Raw genomic sequence first — 19,608 nt, 5'->3', positions numbered from 1 at the left:
TCGCAACCAGTAGCATTTAGACTTTTTAGTAAAAAGCAGTTCAAAAGTTAAAATTGATCATAACTTGAACAAATTTCATCCATTCTTGTCCATATTTCACCAGTGGGACTAGGAGGACTAGAGCTATGACTGATTGAAATCTGAGCCAAATCTGGGCCTGAGGTACACCGATCGCGATCGTAGTACAGAGGCCAAAATAACATTTGATCACATGAGTGGTTTGCTGATAGCTAGAGGGTCATTTTGGTCCACTGTGTCTTTTATTTTAACCACTTTTGAGTTTATAAGTCCCAATTTTGGGTTACAAGGGAGTTTTAGACTAGACTTTGATTTTTCATGGGTTCTTGATGTCCAATTGGCTTGAAGCTTGATGTGTGACTTGAACAAGATGTGTACAAGAGATCTGCCACGTTTTGGTCAAATTCTGATGCTGAGGTACACCGATCGCGATCGTAGTACCTGGGCTTTTTTGTGTGAAAACTAGATGGCTTTAGTCTCCTATGCCTGCCTAGCCCACTGATGATTTGTTTTCAAGTTTGGACTTAAAATGAACAAATTAGAGCAATTTTTCACTGTTTGACCTTATTTTACTAAGTCTAACCATATTGGGTTTTCCTGATGAATTCTGGTTGGAGCCTGGGAGTTAGTTGATGTGAGTTTTTGAGCTTTTACTGCTTCCATGATGTGTTGCTATCATCCGCCTACTCCACTGTCTGATTCTAACTTTTTACCCCGTCTTTGGAGATTTTCCAGACTCGTGTATTTTTCAGGCATTCTTTTGATACCAATCGGATAATTGGGCATCTCTAAGTCGCCTTTTAGTCTTTGACATTAGTTCGGCCAAATTCTTCCCTTGTGTGATCACTCGAGACTGAAATGGTCATCTCCGTCCTTGTGGAAGATTCTGAGCTCCATTCAGGGTTTTCTACTACTATGCTGACTCCTAGTCGGATAGGTATGCCTTTCAAACCATCCGTCATAATTTTCAGTCGAATTTTGGTATTTGTAGGTCAATTTTTCCGATTCGGGTGTGTTTGACAAATTTGGCCCATTCTATGAGAAAAATTTGTGCATTTTTCATGAAAATTCAAGAGAGTGTATCCCTCACTGAGTTCTAAGCCTGGGCCATGTCAAAATTTCTAAAACCTGCAGCTGGGGGCACTGACCGCAATCGTACCATAGATCCCAAACTGATTTTTGACACCTGCAGGTTGCTGGCGAAGTTGAGAGAAGGCTTTTTGCCATTTCTGTGTCAGTTTTGGTCAATGAGGTACACCGATCGCGATCGTTGTACCACCACCAAACTGAGATTTGATCACATGGCTTTGTTCCTGACATTGTGGGGATCACATTGATGTGTTATGTCCCTGAAAAAGTTTTGTCATGATGCCTCTAAGGGCCCTTGACCTATTCGACTCAATCCGACTTTGATTTGATCAATGCGCCCGTTTGTGCGATGTTTCGCGCTTGCATGTGTAATACACTTGATCTTTACTCGACAAGGAACATACCTGTGAAATCTGGTGTGAAATGCTGGCTCCGATCGTCCGTATGGGGTCGAAATGTGGCAGCTCGCTCTAGGTCAAGAAGCTCTCTTCTTCTCTCTCAAAATGTGAAAATGATCAATGAGCTAGAGTTTGGCCTACCTGACCCATATCTTCCCGAGGTTTTCGTGACATAGGGCTGATTTTCCTTACCTTTGATCCTGAGATAATTTGTATACCACTTGTGGGGCAAACCGCTCGTCATTCTGGCGTCGTATCATCGTTTGATACGATTCTGGGGAAATGTGGTCATGATCATTAAGGCTGAAATTCGGCGTCTTCAGATTAGCTTCATATCTTCCATGCTTGATAACCCTATCATGATACTTCGCGTTTGCTTCCAGAACTTGATTCCGACACTGTGGGTGATATATTTTTAATTTTTGAAGTTTTATTAACGAAAATTAAGCAAAATAAATTGAAAATACTTATTAACTGGCAAAAATTAGCCAAAAATTATTATACTCACCCCTAAGCATATATTTTCACTAGAAGCATCTCAATGTTCCTGATTTTGTCATTATAGCTCATTATTACGCTGGTTGGATGATAAAAACGCTAAAAAATACCATATTTTGATCAAATTTGTTCGAAATTGAACTCTAAAAAATGAAAAAAACAACACACGCATTATGTACATATATACACATTGGACCCCTTAATGGTCTTCACTGCTGCTAGATTCAGAAGTTACTCCCCCCTTCCTAAACTGAGTCGTCCCAGGCGAAGGTTGTGTGCATGTGCATGGGTTTTGAAATTTGTGTCTATGCACGGCCGTGTAATGTGGCCCTATCCTCATGTTTGAGACAATGCATTGGGAAACAAAGTGTTGTGCAAGATGCGGGGACTGAATGTAATATTCAGTGGCTTTGGATGGCGAGGCTAGCTGTTTATGGAACAGAAGAGCTTGCAATTCAATTGCTCTCTCCTTCATTGTTGGTTTTTTGATGGCAACTATTTTTGGAACCCATTTGTATTCAATTTTTTTCATATTTGCCGATTTTGATGTAGATTTGAATTTTCTTAGGTTTCCATTCTATTTTGTTAGTTCACGCTTCCTGTGTTGACTTTTTGGTCTCCGTTCGATCTTTGTCGCTGAATTTTTGGTTGTCTCCAGCTTTGGTTGCCATTTCCACTCTGGATTAGCTCCTGAAGGTCTTTGATATGGTGTTGCTGTCGTCGGGAGTTGTGACTTGGGCAGCCATATCTGTCTCTGTTTGTTCTGCATGACGGTTTTCTTTATCCATACTTTCCGAACAACCGTTTTCGGTGTTTCTGGCTAATGAGCTGATTGCTTTTTGTCGATGGGGATAATCGGCCACGAGTAATCTGTTTTGGCGAATGGAGTCATGTACGTGTTAGAGTTGTGTTTGTACATCAACACATGTTCTGACCATTCGGTAACTGCATTGTACGTTCTCATCCATGGAACTCCCAAACATAATGATTCTCTGATTTCTCCGTCTTTCATTACGAGAAATTGATGAGGACAACTATTCCCATCAATATTGATTGGTAAGTTTACTATGCCCAATGTTGGCATTTTGGCCCTGTTCGTGGCTCGTAAATCTTGTGTGGATTGCACTAGGGGTTCATCGGTAAGCATCTTGTAAGTGGAGAAGTTGACCACATTGACTCTTGCCCTTGTGTCAATCAATGCTCATTGATATCTGCCATTCGGAAGTCTGACATTGATGCGAACATCACTTTCTATTTTCCATTGCTCGTCAGTGTGAATTATAGAAAGAGTAATTTGAGCCGTATCTGCTGGTTGAGGAAGTCTTTGTTGTTGTAATTTCTGTTTTCAATTTAAAATCCTGATCTGGCCTCCTCCTGTGCTTGAGCTTTTGTCTCATTTGCTTTGTTCTTGCGCTTCTTCGCAGCGTGGATTTTGGCAAGCATCTCTGAGGTTAGTGGTAGGTTGTACTTCTTTAATCTGCAGCCACTAATCCAATTAGGCATCTCCTCTCCCTCTAATGTTGCAAGCTTAATGGCATCGCTAGATGATATGTCATGAATCACATAGAGTCCATTGCCTCGCTTTTTGAGTTTTTGAGAATGTTGTTTCAGGGTATATACATTAAGACGTAATCCCCCGTAGCAAATTCCTTACTGATGACATGTTGGTCAAAGAATGATTTCATGTTTTGTTTTTGCGCGTAGATTGATGCAATTGCTCTCAATCTAGTTTCATCCAGTTTTTCCAGGATATCTATTTGATTGGATAATTCATGGCCCGTCCATTCTAATTCCTTAGCTACCCGAAGTGTGGGGATAAGAAATTCAAGTGGCAAAATCGCTTGAATTCCATAAACCATGTTGAACGGAGTCATTCTGATTGAGGTTTTGTACGCTACTCTATATGCCCATAAAGCTGAATGCAGCTTCTGATCCCAGTCGGCTCTCGATTCACTAACAATTTTTGTGAGAATTGTCACCAAAATCTTGTTCATACTTTCTGCTTGGCCGTTAGCTTGTGGGTGATAGGGAGCTGACTTCCTGTGAATTACCATGAATTCATCCAATAGGAATTTGATCACTTCATTGATGAAACGAGTCCCTCTATCGCTCACTATCTCTATTGGTAAGCCATACCTGGTGAAAATGTACTCATACAAAAACTGTGTTGTCGTTTTTGCATCATTTTTGGTTGTTGCTTTCGCTTCAACCCACTTTGTTAGATAATCTGTTGCCACAATAATGTATTGAGCGTGTGTTTTATATCCAGGAGGCGCAATTGGTCCTACAAAATCTATTCCCCATTTTGCAAATGCTCTTGCCCCCATCATTGGCCTCAAGAGCATGTCATCTCGTGCTCTAGGAATCTTTGTCCTCTGGCAATCGTCACATCGTTTCACAAACTCTTCGGCGTCCATGAATAGTGTAGGCCACCATATGCCAGCAATAAGAATTGCTTTGGTTGTTTTTTCAGCTGAGAAATGTCCTCCAGCTTGTCCGCCATGTGCTTGCTCTAAGATAGGAACGTATTCCTCTTCCGTCGCACACATTCTCAATTGATTGTCTTTTCCCCTCTTGTAAAGATTTCCTCAATCAATACATAGTTTTCTGCCTCTTTCGTGATCGTTTTGATACGTGATCTACTCATCCCTTCAGGCAGAATTCCGGTGGTGAGGTATTCTACAATGTAGTTACTCCATCTGGGTGCTACAGATAATTTGAATAGAGTCGCGTGTCCTATCGACTTTTGAAAAGTGCAGATAACACATGATTTGATATGCATATGAACACTTTGTTTCATTTTCGGCCAATACACCCATTCTCATCAATTTTTGATACGTCTGTGCATGCCCATTGTGAATCCCCATTGTTTGTACATGAGCCTGGTTTAGATACAAGTCCTGTTCACTTGGTTCAACACAAAGCCTAAGGATTTGATCCGATCCCTGTTTGTATAGCCTTCCAGCCACCATTACCAATGATTTAGATGCTGTAATGGTAGATGGTTGTCTTGTCAAATTCAATGACCCAATAGTCAACAACGGAATTACATCCTCGCTCCATCTTGGAACCATTTCTATGTTGAAGAGATATGCATCTGGTAAATCATCATCAACTCCTACTACAGGGTTTTCTCCATGCACCATTCTAGATAAATGATCCGCTCTTTGGTGTGTAGTGCCTTTTTTTACTACAACCGTGAAGTCAAACTCAAGCAGTATGATGAACCATCGTACAATCCGCCCTGTACTGCAAGGTTTGTTTACCAAGTACAACAGTGCTTGGTGATCAACGAAGAATACAAATTTGTTGGAAAGTAGGTAATGTCTAAACTTTTTCACAGCATAGATCATACCCAAACCCTCCCTTTCAGTTGTTGTGTAATTCTTCTCTGCACTGTTTAGTTGTCTATTGGAGTAACTGATTGGAAAATCCATGTTGTTTTCTCCAGGTTGTGCAAGTATGCATCCGATAGCATATGATGATGCATCTACGTGGACGTGGAATATCCTTTCCCAATCCGGAGCCTTCAAAATTGGAGCGGATATTAATCTTTGCTTCAAAGTTTGAAAAGCTTTTTTGCACTCATCTGTCTACTCAAATTTATTTATCAACGCGTAAAGTGGTTTCGCAATTATAGAGTATGAGTAGATAAATCTGCGATAATATCCACAATGGCCCATAAATGCCTGTACCTCCTTTACCTTTACTGGTCGTGGTAGTTCAACAATTACGCTGATCTTCTCCATGTCTGTCGAAATACCATTTTTGGACACTATATGTCCCAATATTTTGCCTTGTCTTACCATGAAGACACATTCCTCCGGATTCAGGCAAATCCGATACAGTCTGCATTTGTTGAACACTTTGGTTAAGTGCTCTATGTGCTCCAATCTTATGAGAGAATGAACGCACAAGTCATCCTGTGCGCTCCTTGCCGCACTGTCGAAGCAAGGGACTTGCCTAACACTGTGTGCGAGCCACAGACGGCTCCAAGCACACAACTAGCTTAACTAGTAAGCTCAAAGAAAGCGATGGTGTGTCACTCACCGCTCTACGCTTGCTTCGTGGAGGATTCCTCACCGCGAAGAAGAAGGAGCCGCTGCTTCGCCGCGCTCAACCACTTCGCCGCCGCCGTGCCGTCGTCGCATTGCTCGATCGCACTCTCTCTCTCTCTCTCTCTCTCTCTCTCTCTCTCTCTCTCTCTCTCTCTCTCTCTTTCTCTCTCTCTCACATACACACACACACAAGGAGGTGAAGAAGAAGAAGATGGAGATGGAGCAAGAGCACTCTTCTATTGCACAAATGAGAGAATAAGTGAATTTTAGGTTTAGTTGGCTTTTATATGAGCTCACCCCATTCACATTTGGGCGCCCATGCTTAGCCAACTAATCCCTTGAATGTCCCAGTTAGAGTGTGCCTCTCATCGGCGATCACTCTTACCCTTTTCCTATTGGTCTGACAAGCCCGGTACTTGACTCTACCAAATACATAATACACGTCCGTCGTAGGTGATGGGGTGTCCGTGAGCCGTGAGGGTTAACATGCCCCCCTTTCTGATGTAGATTCCGTCCTTGGAAGCTATTGAGTTGAAGCTCGTTCGTCGAGGTGGAAGAGCATTTGAGATGAATGTCCTTAGCCTTCTTCAGTCACTGCAAAATCAAACAACATTGGCACAGTAATTGCATTCTCATAAGTGATTAAAAAGCATATGCAGTTTTAGGTAGACAAATTGATTGGTAAAATAATTTCAAACAATTTGTCAGCAATGAACATTAAATTGCAATGTAATCAAATGCATAAACAGATGTAAAGGCAAAAAATTAAACAAGTCTGGGGTCGCTAATTTGACGGTCGAAAGGCACTAGAGATCGAATATTAATACCATGGGTAAGCTTCTTAATTTTCTATGGTCAATTAAGTTGTTTAATCGTGAGAGCCAAGTATTCATGTTCGAGGGCTGACTAGAGGCTATATCTAGAAGACCTTGTAGTTAAGCTACCATAAAAGGAATTTCTCATGAAATCATCACCTGACTGATTACTTTTTCTTTGACCCCCCAAATTCTTTTCACAGTGATTCAATTTTGATGTGTGTGCTTATTTTGTATGCCTTGGGTTTTTTGCTTTTCAAGAAAAAGCGCCCATACTGGGAACCTCTAGGGCTCTAGTACCATAGGCGATACATGTGAGTGAAGTACCAAATCAAGCTGAGATTTCTCTTCCAGCTTAAGATTTTACAGTGTGGCACTTTGATTTTTTGTTTGTTCATTTTCAGCATTTTAATTTTGTAACTTTGGGGGGTCATATAACACTGATACACCTCCCCAGGCTCATCACACTAGTAAACTCCCTTTATAATACTTAAGCTAAAGGTCAATAGGGTCAAGCCCACTAGAAAGCCCTAGTACATTTCACACAATGCTGCCTAAATCGGATTAAGAACCTAAGTAACCATTAATTATTAGGAAGGCATTCCCCATGGTATTAAGAGAAGATCTCTAACACCTAACTTGGTCAAACTAGCTTAGTCGGACTTGCTTGATGTTTAAACCTAGACAAGGGATTATGACAAAAAAGACATTGAATCAAATGTTCGATACTAAGCAAATGTGCTGGATATTATGCTACCAATCACAATCAAAGCAAACAATCATAGATGCAAAAAAGATAAGGGACAATGCTAATGGACAAGAAACACCTGTTTGTGTTGATGGTGGTGGTTGATCTGAAGTGTGAACGAGAGAAAGGTTCCATGAAGGTCCAAATCCTATCAATAGCAACACGCTCCTGTACACACTAGGAAACAAAAGGAATACCTCCAAGAGGCACATTAGTGGGAAAAGGTACCAACACTTATTGAACACAACAAAAAACATAAGGAACCCTAACCTAATTAGTTGCACTCCCCCTAGAGAGTCAAGGGAATAGGATATTGTAGAGGTTGGGGGGAAACCCTAAGGCTAAACCCCTATCCTCGTCGTCGAGATAAACAAAGTCATCATCCATGAGACCATATGTGCCATCTGTGTAGTCCTGTAAAGTTTCTTCTTCATCATAGGTGCCTATGTTTACTGTGCGCTCCTTGCCGCACTGTCGAAGCAAGGGCCTTGCCTAACACTGTGTGCGAGCCATAGACGGCTCCAAGCACACAACTAGCTTAACTAGTAAGCTCAAAAGAGGGCAATGGTGTGTCACTCACCGCTCTATGCTCCTACCGTGGAGGATTCCTCGCCGCGAAGAAGAAGGAGACGTCGCTACGTCGCGCTCAACCGCTTCACCGCCGTCGTGCCTTCGTAATGCTCGATCGCACACACACTCTCCCTCTCTCTCTCTCTCTCTCTCACATACACACACACACAAGGAGGTGAAGAAGAAGAAGATGGAGATGGAGATGGAGCAAGAGCACTCTTCTATTGCACAAATGAGAGAATCCGTGAATTTTAGGTTTAGTTGGCTTTTATATGAGCTCACCCCATTCACACTTGGGCGCCCATGCTTAGCCAATAATCCCTTGAATGTCCCGGTTAGAGTGCGCCTCTCATCGGCGATCACTCTTACCCTTTTCCTATTGGTCTGACAAGCCCGGTACCTGACTCTACCAAATACATAATACACGTCCGTCGTAGGTGATGGGGTGTCCGTGAGCCGTGAGGGTTAACATGCCCCCCTTCCTGATGTAGATTCCGTCCTCGAAAGCTATTTGAGTTGAAGCTCGTTCGTCGAGGTGGAAGAGCATTTGAGATGAATGTCCTTAGCCTTCTTCAGTCACTGCAAAATCAAACAACATTGGCACAGTAATTGCATTCTCATAAGTGATTAAAAATCATATGCAGTTTTAGGTAGACAAATTGATTGGTAAAAGAATTTCAAACAATTTGTCAGCAATGAACATTAAATTGCAATGTAATCAAATGCATAAACAGATGTAAAGGTAAAAAAATTAAACAAGCCTGGGGTCGCTAATTTGACGGTCGAAAGGCACTAGAGATCGAATATTAATACCATGGGTAAGCTTCTTAATTTTCTGTGGTCAATTAAGTTGTTTAATCGCGAGAGCCAAGTATTCATGTTCGAGGGCTGACTAGAGGCTATATCTAGAAGAACTTGTAGTTAAGCTACCATAAAAGGAATTTCTCATGAAATCATCGCCTGACTGATTACTTTTTCTTTGACCCCCCAAATTCTTTTCACAGTGATTCAATTTTGATGTGTGTGCTTATTTTGTATGCCTTGGGTTTTTTGCTTTTCAAGTAAAAGCGCCCATACTGGGAACCTCTAGGGCTCTAGTACCATAGGCAATACATGTGAGTGAAGCACCAAATCAAGCTGAGATTTCTCTTCCAGCTTAAGATTTTACAGTGTGGCACTTTGATTTTTTGTTTGTTCATTTTCAGCATTTTAATTTTGTAACTTTGGGGGGTCATATAACACTGATACACCTCCCCAGGCTCATCACACTAGTAAACTCCCTTTATAATACTTAAGCTAAAGGTCAATAGGGTCAAGCCCACTAGAAAGCCCTAGTACATTTCACACAATGCTGCCTAAATTGGATTAAGAACCTAAGTAACCATTAATTATTAGGAAGGCATTCCCCATGGTATTAAGAGAAGATTTCAACACCTAACTTGGTCAAACTAGTTTGTTGGACTACTTGATTTTTAAACCTAGACAAGTGATTATGACAAAAAATTACATTGAATTAAATGTTTGATACTAAGCAAACGGTGAATATTAGGCTACCGATCACAAATATCAGCTGACAATCATAGATGCAAAAAAGATAAGGGGCAATGCTAATGGACAAGAAACACCTATTTGTGTCGATGGTCGCGCTTGATTTGAAGAGTGAGTCGAGATAAAGATTCCATGAAGGTCCAAATTCTACCAATAACAACACGCTCCTGTACACACTAGGAAACAAAAGGAATACCTCCAGGAGGCACATTAGTGGAAAAAGGTACCAACACTTATTGAACACAACAAAAAACATAAGGAACCCTAACCTAATTATTTGCACTCCCCGTAGAGAGTCAAGGGAATAGGATATTGTAGAGTTTGGGGGGAAACCCTAAGGCTAAACCCCTATCCTCGTCATCGAGATAAACAAAGTCATCATCCATGAGACCATATGTGCCATCCGTGTAGTCATGTAAATTATCTTCTTCATCATAGGTGCCCATGTTTACTAAGAAGGTCACTAGACGCCTATAGTCATCTTGGTCAAAAGGGTAGGCTTGTGCAATGGGAAAAACACTCTCTACTAAGTATGGATCAGACGTGGTCAAGAGACGTAAAAGCCATTCTAACTCCTCAAAATTCCTCTCACATGCTAGCGTACCTATCAAATCCCATTCACATGCAAGCATTGGAAAGACCATGTGAAATATTTGTGAAAAGTAACGAGGGTACCTCTCACCCAAGGCAGGAGTGGATGACTCTAGCGTACTAGCCATATCTGTACACGCAAATAGATGATGGTTAGAGTGCAAATATTACAAGGGTCGTGTTCTTGTGCATAATTTGTTTTTATGATTTTGTGTTATGGCTCTTGCTCTTTTACTTTTTTATCTTGTTTTTGTGAGTATAAGGGTTTATATATACATTCCCTAAGATTGGAGATTAAGAGGTCAGGGAGAAAGGTTGAGAGGGAAGCAAGTGAATGATGACTGTCAGCAAACACTCCCCCCTCCCTTGGGTAGATCATACCGTTTGAAATGAGCTCGTCACCCTTTGAAACCAATCGTTCCAGTTGGTAATAGGTGAGGATTTTTGCCAGTAGTTTTCTATTACCCTAGGTGCCTCGTCAAGTTGCAAGGGTGGTAAGGTACTCTCCCAGGATCGAACTTGAAGTGGTTCATCAGGTGATTCTTGAACACTGGGAGGTGTGGATTCTTTTGTAGCTTCATGGAGGTCCACTACTATAGATGGAGGCTGTGTAGAAGCTTTTACCTCTATGGATGTATTACATGAGGAGCTAGAAGCTTCATGGAACTCCCCCCTTCCTGAGCTAGGTGGAATAAATTGGTTTTGCCTTGGAGCCCAAACTAGCTCTGGACTAGGTGTGTAGCATTATGTGATCTTTCCCTTCCCACGGTCTGCCATTGGCTTTAGCGTTACACTGTTTGACTCATATGGGTTTGTTGTCGATAGGGAAGGACACATTTTACGTTTAGGTACCCAAATTTGCTCATTTCCATCATAGTAGCCTTGGGCTTCTAATAGTCCTTTTGGAATCCATCGTGATTTGGTCTTGACTCTCCTAGAGCGCGCTCTTGGTTCTCCAGGGAAATGTTTTCTTGAAATGGATGGGAGGGTTGAGGTAGTTGGAAGTAAGGCCTTGGGGACCCATTGATATGTACTCTTAGGTCGTGCAGGTTGAGTACTTGCAATATTACTACTTGCTGCAACTACAAGTGTTGAAGTGCTAGATTCATGGGTAGCCGGCAAAGACGAGTTAACCACCTTGGCTACTGAATGTTGGCTATCCTTCAACTTTGCTAGAGTTTGCAACGTAGGTGACTTTGCTTGAATGATAGGGGTAAGAGTCGGTGGTCGCGTCGTGACACTACCAGTATCCCAATCAATAGTGCATTTGGTTGCCAACATCCACGTGCGTCCCAAGTTTACGTTGCCTTCCATAGCTCCTGTGGGCATGACTAGAAACCTCTGCACTATGCTTCCATTGTCATAGACAACAGGGGTCTGAAGGACTCCAAGAATAGCAGTTTTCTTTTTATTAATGCCCTTGACTTGCATCGTACTCGGGGATAGGGTCGGTTTCCCTAATTGACACCAAACTCCATAGGATAACAAATTGTGTTTAGCTCCCGTATCTAATAAGGCATTGTATAGTACTTTCCCATAGGGGCTATTTAGCTCAATTGGGTATCGTAGCGGTGGCTCAGATTCTAATGAGTCGTCATCTGTGTCCTCGAAAAATGCTTGCGTGATTCCCAGATTAGCCTCTCGTTGGCATCTAAGACGTTGTTGTCGTTCTTGAGCCTCAACTCTTGCTTGGATTTTTTTAAGCTCTGCTTATTCCTTGGCAGCCTTCTTTTGATGGATAGCTTGCAACTCTTCCTGGCTTAGAGGATCATAATATCTTTTGAATTTACTCCCATTAAGGAATCCAATGGTTTCAACTCCATCTAGAGTCTCCACACGAATGGTACCTTGAGGGGTAATTTCACACACTCGATATGGTCCCTTACCAGCGTATTTCAATTTCTTCTTTTCATTAGGTACCCCGTACATAAGAACTTTATCACCAACCTTGATGTCTTTATCCTTTAAATGGCTATCAAACCACTTCTTTCTCCTATCCTTCTCCACTAGAGCATTTCGCACAGCTAATTGCCTCTCTTCATCTAGCCTTTCCAGGATATATAATCGCTCAACTAAGGGGTTACCATCCCAACCTTCTTGAGAAGCTACTCGAAGACTAGGAATGACAAACTCCCATGGCATAACTGCTTCCTGGCCATACACCATCTTAAACGGTGTGCAATTAATAGCAACTTTATACGCAGTACGATAACCCATAAAGCTGATGTAAGCTTTAGGTCCCAATCAGTGAGATTAGCCTCAACTGTCTTTGTCAAAATGGAGATGAGAGTTTTGTTGGTACTCTCAGCTTGGCCATTTGCTTGGGGATAATAGGGTGTAGACTTGTGGTGAGATATCATGAAGTTTGATGTGAGTTCTTTTATTACTTCATTTATAACATGAGTTCCATTGTCACTCACAAGTTCAAAGGGGCATCCAAAACGTGTGATAATGTTCTCAAAGAGGAACTTAGCTGTTGTTTTTGCATCCGCCTTCCGTGTTGCTTTTGCTTCAGCCCATTTGGTTACATAGTCGGTAGCCACAATGATATATCGTGATTGCGTGTTACGTGCAGCCGGACTAATCGGTCCTACAAAGTCTAAGCGCCACTTTTCAAATGGTTGGGTTACCCTTATGGGATGTAGAGGCATCCTATCACTTCTTTGTGGCTTCTTGAAGCGTTGGCATTCATCACATCCCTTTGCAAAAAGTGATGCATCCTTAAACAGAGTGGGCCACCAATAGCTTGACTGTAAGATCTTTCGGGCAGTCAACTTTCCTGAAAAGTGACCACCAGCTACGCCCATGTGTGCCTCTTGTAGAATATATAAATACTCATCCTCGCGGGCACAGCGTCTAAGAACATCATCTTTTCCTCTCTTATAGAGAGTTCCCGCCAGTAAGCAATAGGGTTCGTATTCCTTGATTAATTTTCGAGCTATATCTTTTCGCAGCTCTTTGGGTGGAAAACCATTAACTAAGAAGTTAACAATCTTTTCACTCCATTCAGGCATTGTCTCAACAATGAACAAAGGAGTATCAGGCAATTCATCATCAACCCCCGTAGGAGCTTCGCCATTAGGGATACGAGATAAATGATCCGCCATGACATGTTTTCTCCCAGGCCTCACAACAACGGTGAAGTCAAAATCAAGAAGAATTAACAACCATCGTGTAATTCGACCTGTGGAACACGGCTTGTTTACCAAATATAGCAATGCTTGATGATCCACATAAAACACAAACTTGGTAGCAAGAAGGTAATAGCGAAATTTCTTTACTGCATAAATCATAGCTAGACCTTCGCGCTCTGTAGTAGTGTAGTTCATCTCGGCATCATTTAATTGGCGACTTGCAAAGCTAATAGGGTAGTCCAATTTATGTTCTCCTGGTTGAGTTAGAACACACCCAATAGCAAAGTTTGATTCATCAATATGCACATGAAAAGGTACATTCCAATCAGGTGTTCGCAGGATTGGAGCACTTGTTAGGGCCTTCTTTAATAACTCATAAGATTGATGACATTCTTCCGTCCAGTGAAACTCGATAAGAACCTTGTACAATGGACGCGCTATCTCGGCAAAGTTTAAAATAAACCTTCGATAATAACCAACATGGCCCATAAATCTTTGAACTCCTTTATAGTTCGTAGGTGGTGGCAAATCGGCAATGGCTTTAATCTTACTCTCATCTGTGGATATCCCGTTCTTGGACACTATATGCCTTAGAATGACTCCATGCTTAACCCAAAATTGGCATTTGAAAGGGTTCAATGAGATGCGATAAAATCTGCACCTTTCAAATATTTTTCGTAGATATAACAAATGCTTCTCCCAAGAAGAATAAACACAAAGGTCGTCTAGGAAAGCTTCACAAAACTCCCTTAGAAATTCTTTAAACGCAGTGTTTATTAATCGTTGGAATGTAGCTGTTACGAGACTGGGCACCCTCCTGTTGTAGTGGTTAACTGCAATTGGGATAGCTGGGCATAATGGTTAATTATGTGCTGTCTATTTATTTTACTAATTGAGTTGATGATGATTTTGTAGAGTGGAATGCGGGGAGTTGATGAAGAGGCGACGGCAATTATTCTTGGCCATTTTATAGTTGCACAGTATCTTAGAATCTCATTTCAATAAGCCACTATGGCTCTGTAAATATTTGTAGTGGGAACTCCCCTTATGGGTCATGCAAGAACTAATGAGCTTCACTCATTTACAAAAGTGAAGTGGTTGTAAAAGAGGGGCCTCAATTTTTGGCACCTCAAACTAAAAAATAATATATTAAATACCAACTCCACAAGAGAGGTGCCGTGGAGTTCGGGGCTAGATTTAGGCCTTTCTCTTGCAGATTCTCTTCTCTACTGTCTTAAGCTATGGTTATTTTGCTGTGTACTCTCTAATCTAGTTTCCATCTCTTACACATCTCTTACACCTCCTTACAAGCTTGTCTATATCAATTCTTTGTTTACTGTGTGTGTGTGTCATAGTGTAGGTGAGTGTGTGTGCTTGGAAATTGGAAGAAGAGGTGGACAGTTTGATGGTGATGGCTTGAAAGCTTATGTTGAGTACTTTAAGCGGTCGATCTCCCCCTCTTCTCTCAACAGTGGTATCAGAGCCTCAGGTTCGAGGATTAATCGACACCAGTTTTCAGTTTTAAGAAGGAGTTTTCTCTAATCGACAAAACCCCAATTGCAATTCATCGACTTTGCAATTCAAGGATTTAAGGGTTCGTGGAAATTTGAAGTGTAATTGATCGAGTTCACAGAAGAAAAACTCGATTGTTAATTGGTGGCTAATCGGCAAACAATTTTCAAATTCGGCTTTAAGACGATCAAGAACGGGTATGTTCAGTGGTTAAATTTAAGCACTAGTTAACCTTGCGTATACATGAAGATACGGACAAGACAATGAGTTGACGCATAATTGAAAGAAGTCGAAAAGCTTAATTACAACTTTGAAAGAGAAGTTGAAATTGGGAACGAGAAGGCGGATTATGGTTTACTAAAGGAAAGAGAGAGCAAGAGTCAAAGCAAGCAGGGAAATTTGAGTCACATCGATTCGGCTTGTCATTGGGAAGCGGCATCGAAAGGCATAAACGAAGAGAAGAAAGAAGGCGAGAAATTTATGTGGGAATCCTTGCTTACACACAAAAAAATTTCTCGATCGACCTATTCGAAAAAGCTCGAAATTGCTATCAACATGGACGCCCAGGCTCTCTTGAGAGAGCTCACTCTCTTCAACTTTTTCCATGCAATTGCAATTCACACCTTTTAATTCAAAGTGTGGCCATTAAGAAAGCCTCAAAACTTTACGTGTTAAAAAGTGAGGCTATTAAGCTTCAAGCCTCAAAACTTTACCTCTTTAACAAGTGAGGCCATTAAGCTTCAAAAAAAACAAAACAAAAAAGAGTCTCATTGAACATTAAGCTTAGAAGACATTCCTTACAAAGTTTGGCCAACTCAAGGGTTGAAGTGCATAAGAAGGTGGTCACTCTGTCCTAAGCCGGCAAGCGAGCATCAAAAAAAAAAAAAAAAAAAAAGAACAATACATGTTCCATTGGCCTAGCTATACAGGAAACTCGAAAATAACATTCAATTTAATTGGACGGTGAAATTACCAAATGTAATACCATTAATTTTGGGAATACGAGAGATCGCGTGCCACGAAATTCAACTGGCTCGGTGACACACCGTCGGACTGTCTATTCTCTGGCAATTTCCTAGCGCATCGCCATTCTGGACTGGACGCCACCGCTCTTTTTCAGCTAAGTACATTACATTTCTATTATTTATTTTATTTTATTCTGCATATTGCATCTGTGAATATCACCAAATTACCTTTTTAAGCATTACCATTTAATTATTTACTTTTTTTAAAAGAAAAAGAAAAGAGAAAAAAAGCACGCAATCATGGCACATCTTCCTCATGCACCCACGATTGCAGAGCAACTTCAAAATTTGCAGCAGTCACTCACATATGAACGCATGCGAAGGCAAGAACTTGAAGATAAATTATTACATTCTGCACGCACCGAATCTGCACCGGCACCCAAGAAAAACAAAATTAGCAGAAAAGCCTTCACTTTCAAAGATTTTGATGGCACTAAAGATGCTAGCACGGTTCTAGCATGGGTTAGTCAGTTAGATGACTACTTTCATAATGAAGACTTTCCCGAGCGTGAAATGGTAAAGTGTGCATCCAATCATCTCACTAGCAGCGCTGCATTGTGGTGGAACGCCACCAAACAACATGGAAGAAGACCACGCACCTGGAATGCATTCAAAAAAGTGTTTTTACCCCAATTTTTGCCAACACAGTACAAAGCTAAAGCACGACGTCAATGGGATTTAATTCGACAGGGTAGAAATGAAGATGTACAGGGTTACACTGACCGTTTTTGGAATTGTCTAATTCAATTGCAAGCTATTGAACATGTTAGTCGCAAGAAATTGAAGCGAAAGTACATATCAGGCTTGGCACTACAAATTAGTGTTGAGGTAGATATGTTCGAACCAGATTCTCTGTCAAAGGCCATTAACTTGGCTCTCAACGCAGAAAAGAAGAAAGGTGGACATTCCTCTCACACTGATCAACCTGCTAACACTAACCGCAACAAGAGACCTCCTTTCTCTCCTAACTCTGACAGAAGCAAACACCAAAGCCGTACCTTTTTCAAAAGACGAAGATTTGACAATCCTCCTGCCACTGCTTAACCTCATACGAGCAACAACCACAACAACACTCAGCAACGAGGCGACCAACATCCTTTCAACCAGCGTTTTCCTCCAAATTCTAATGGTAACAAAAAGGTGAAGTGTTTTAAATGCTTTCAGTATGGTCACTATGCAGATAAGTGCCCAAATGGTCATGCTAAGGGCAATGGTCAATCCAATGGCCATTCAAATGGAGTCAACAGGAATTCAAGTCAAAAACCCTTCAACAACAACCGCCCCAACGGAGCTACTCTTAACCTCATCGAAGATGCTACACTCGACGACAATGAAGTGGAAGTTAACTACGGTGAGGGATATGATCCTGATTATGATAACAATGACAACCCATCCTCAGGTACTCCTATATCTCCTCACACTTTTTTTAAAGTGCAAGGCACTGTTAAGGGTGAAAATGTCACCATTCTGCTAGATGATGGTAGTAGCCATGATTTCATTTCCACACGATTGGCACAACAACTATCACTCTCTGAAATTTCATCACCCCACAAGGTCAAAACTGTTTTTAATAATCAACGTTTTAATTGTAAAACTCAAGTCACTGTTGAAGTTTGCATTGGTGAATTCACACAAGCACGTACATTTTTGGTAGAACCATTGCATGGACTCGATATGATTTTGGGAATGCCATTTCGTCATGAATTTGACCCGTTGATTAATTATAAAACACGTACAATGTCTCTCACTCTTAATAATAAAAAATTCTCCATCCAAGCAACACTGGCACATCAAAAATTTCCACTCCTCTCTCACACTCAAGCCAAACGAGCAATTCGAAAACAGGGGAAAACATATCTAGTATTGGTAAATCAAATTTCTGTTGAAACTGAAACTTCACGTAACTCCACACACGATGAATTTCTCTCACAATTTAAAGATTGTTTCATGCATGATCTCCCACCTGGGATTCCACCATCACGCCTAGAAGACCACCAAATTGACATCATACCGGGTAGTGAACCTCCTTGTAGAGCACCTTATCGTGTAAATCCTACCGCACACAGGGAAATACAAACTCAAATCACTGATTTACTTGACCGAGGCCTAATCCGACCTAGTAGTTCACCATACGGAGCTCCAGTACTTCTTGTCAAGAAGAAAAATGGAACATTTCGTATGTGTATTGACTACAGGGCTTTAAACAAGATCACCATTAAGAATAGGTTTCCTATTCCTAGAGTGGATGATCTACTAGACAAACTGAAAGGGGCAAACATCTTTAGCAAAATTGACCTTAAATCAGGATATCACCAAGTCAAAATGTTTGAACATGATGTCTACAAAACTGCTTTCAGAACACAAACTGGACACTATGAATTTCTTGTCATGCCATTTGGTTTGACAAATGCACCAGCTACATTCACACGCATGATGAATCGAATTTTCATTGACCATCAAGATTTTGTGATTGTATTTTTTGATGACATTTTGGTATTCAGTAAATCTGAAGAAGACCATAAGCAACATTTAACACGTGTATTTGATCTGCTTGCACAAAATCACTTGTATTTGAATCCTGAAAAGAGTTCATTTTTCCAATCTGAAATTGAATATTTGGGACATATTGTATCGGGTAAAGGAATTCATGTCGATCCAAAGAAAATTGAAGCCATTCAATCCTGGCCTAGACCCAAAAACTTGCATGAGCTACGATCTTTTCTTGGTCTTTGCAGCTATTACAGGAAATTTGTTTGTAATTTTGCTTACAAAGCACATTATTTGACTCTCTTGTTGAAGAAAAACACGCCTTATGAATGGACTGATTTGCAAGAAAGCTCATTTAATGCACTTAAACATGCTTTGACTAATGCACCTGTATTGCAATTGCCTGATTTTGAACGACCATTCTTTGTGGTAGTCACTGATGCTAGTGGTAAAGGTATCGGTGCAGTCCTTATGCAAGATAACCATCCCATTGCTTTCAAAAGTCGTAAATTCAAACCGTCTGAAATAAAGTTCAGTACTTATGATAAAGAATTGACTGTTGTGGTACATGCATTGAAAATCTGGAAACACTATGTAATGGGTACTGACTTGATCATTAAAACTGATCAACAAAGTATCAAATATTTACTTTCTCAGCCTTTAATAGATGATAGACATATTAAGTGGGCCGCTTTTATTCAAAGTTTTCAGCCCAACATTCAATACCAGCCTGGTAAAGAAAATGTTGTAGCTGATGCCTTGAGTAGAAGACCCTCACTTAATCATCTATCAACCATTACGGGAACTTCATTTGACACTATGCGTGACACTTATGCACATGACGATGACTTCAAAACGACATGGTTGCACATGCTTGATAATTCTGTACACACATTTCTCGAATACACTATTCAAGAAAACTTCCTTTATTTCAAACAAAAATTGTGTGTGACTAAATCTTTTCGTACATTAATTATTGAAGAATTGCACAAACCACCTTATGCTGGACATAGAGGATTTGCTGCAACTTTTCAAAATTTATGTCGTGATTTCTATTGGCCTACTATGAGAATGGATGTTAAACAGTATGTGTCCACTTGTTTGATTTGTCAAAAAA

The sequence above is a fragment of the Adiantum capillus-veneris genome, chromosome 3, assembly GCF_014529385.1.
Source record: "Adiantum capillus-veneris isolate H3 chromosome 3, ASM1452938v2, whole genome shotgun sequence".
NCBI classification, from domain to species: domain Eukaryota; kingdom Viridiplantae; phylum Streptophyta; class Polypodiopsida; order Polypodiales; family Pteridaceae; genus Adiantum; species Adiantum capillus-veneris.
The sequence above is the reverse complement of the archived record's forward strand: the minus strand, read 5'-3'. Positions refer to the sequence as shown.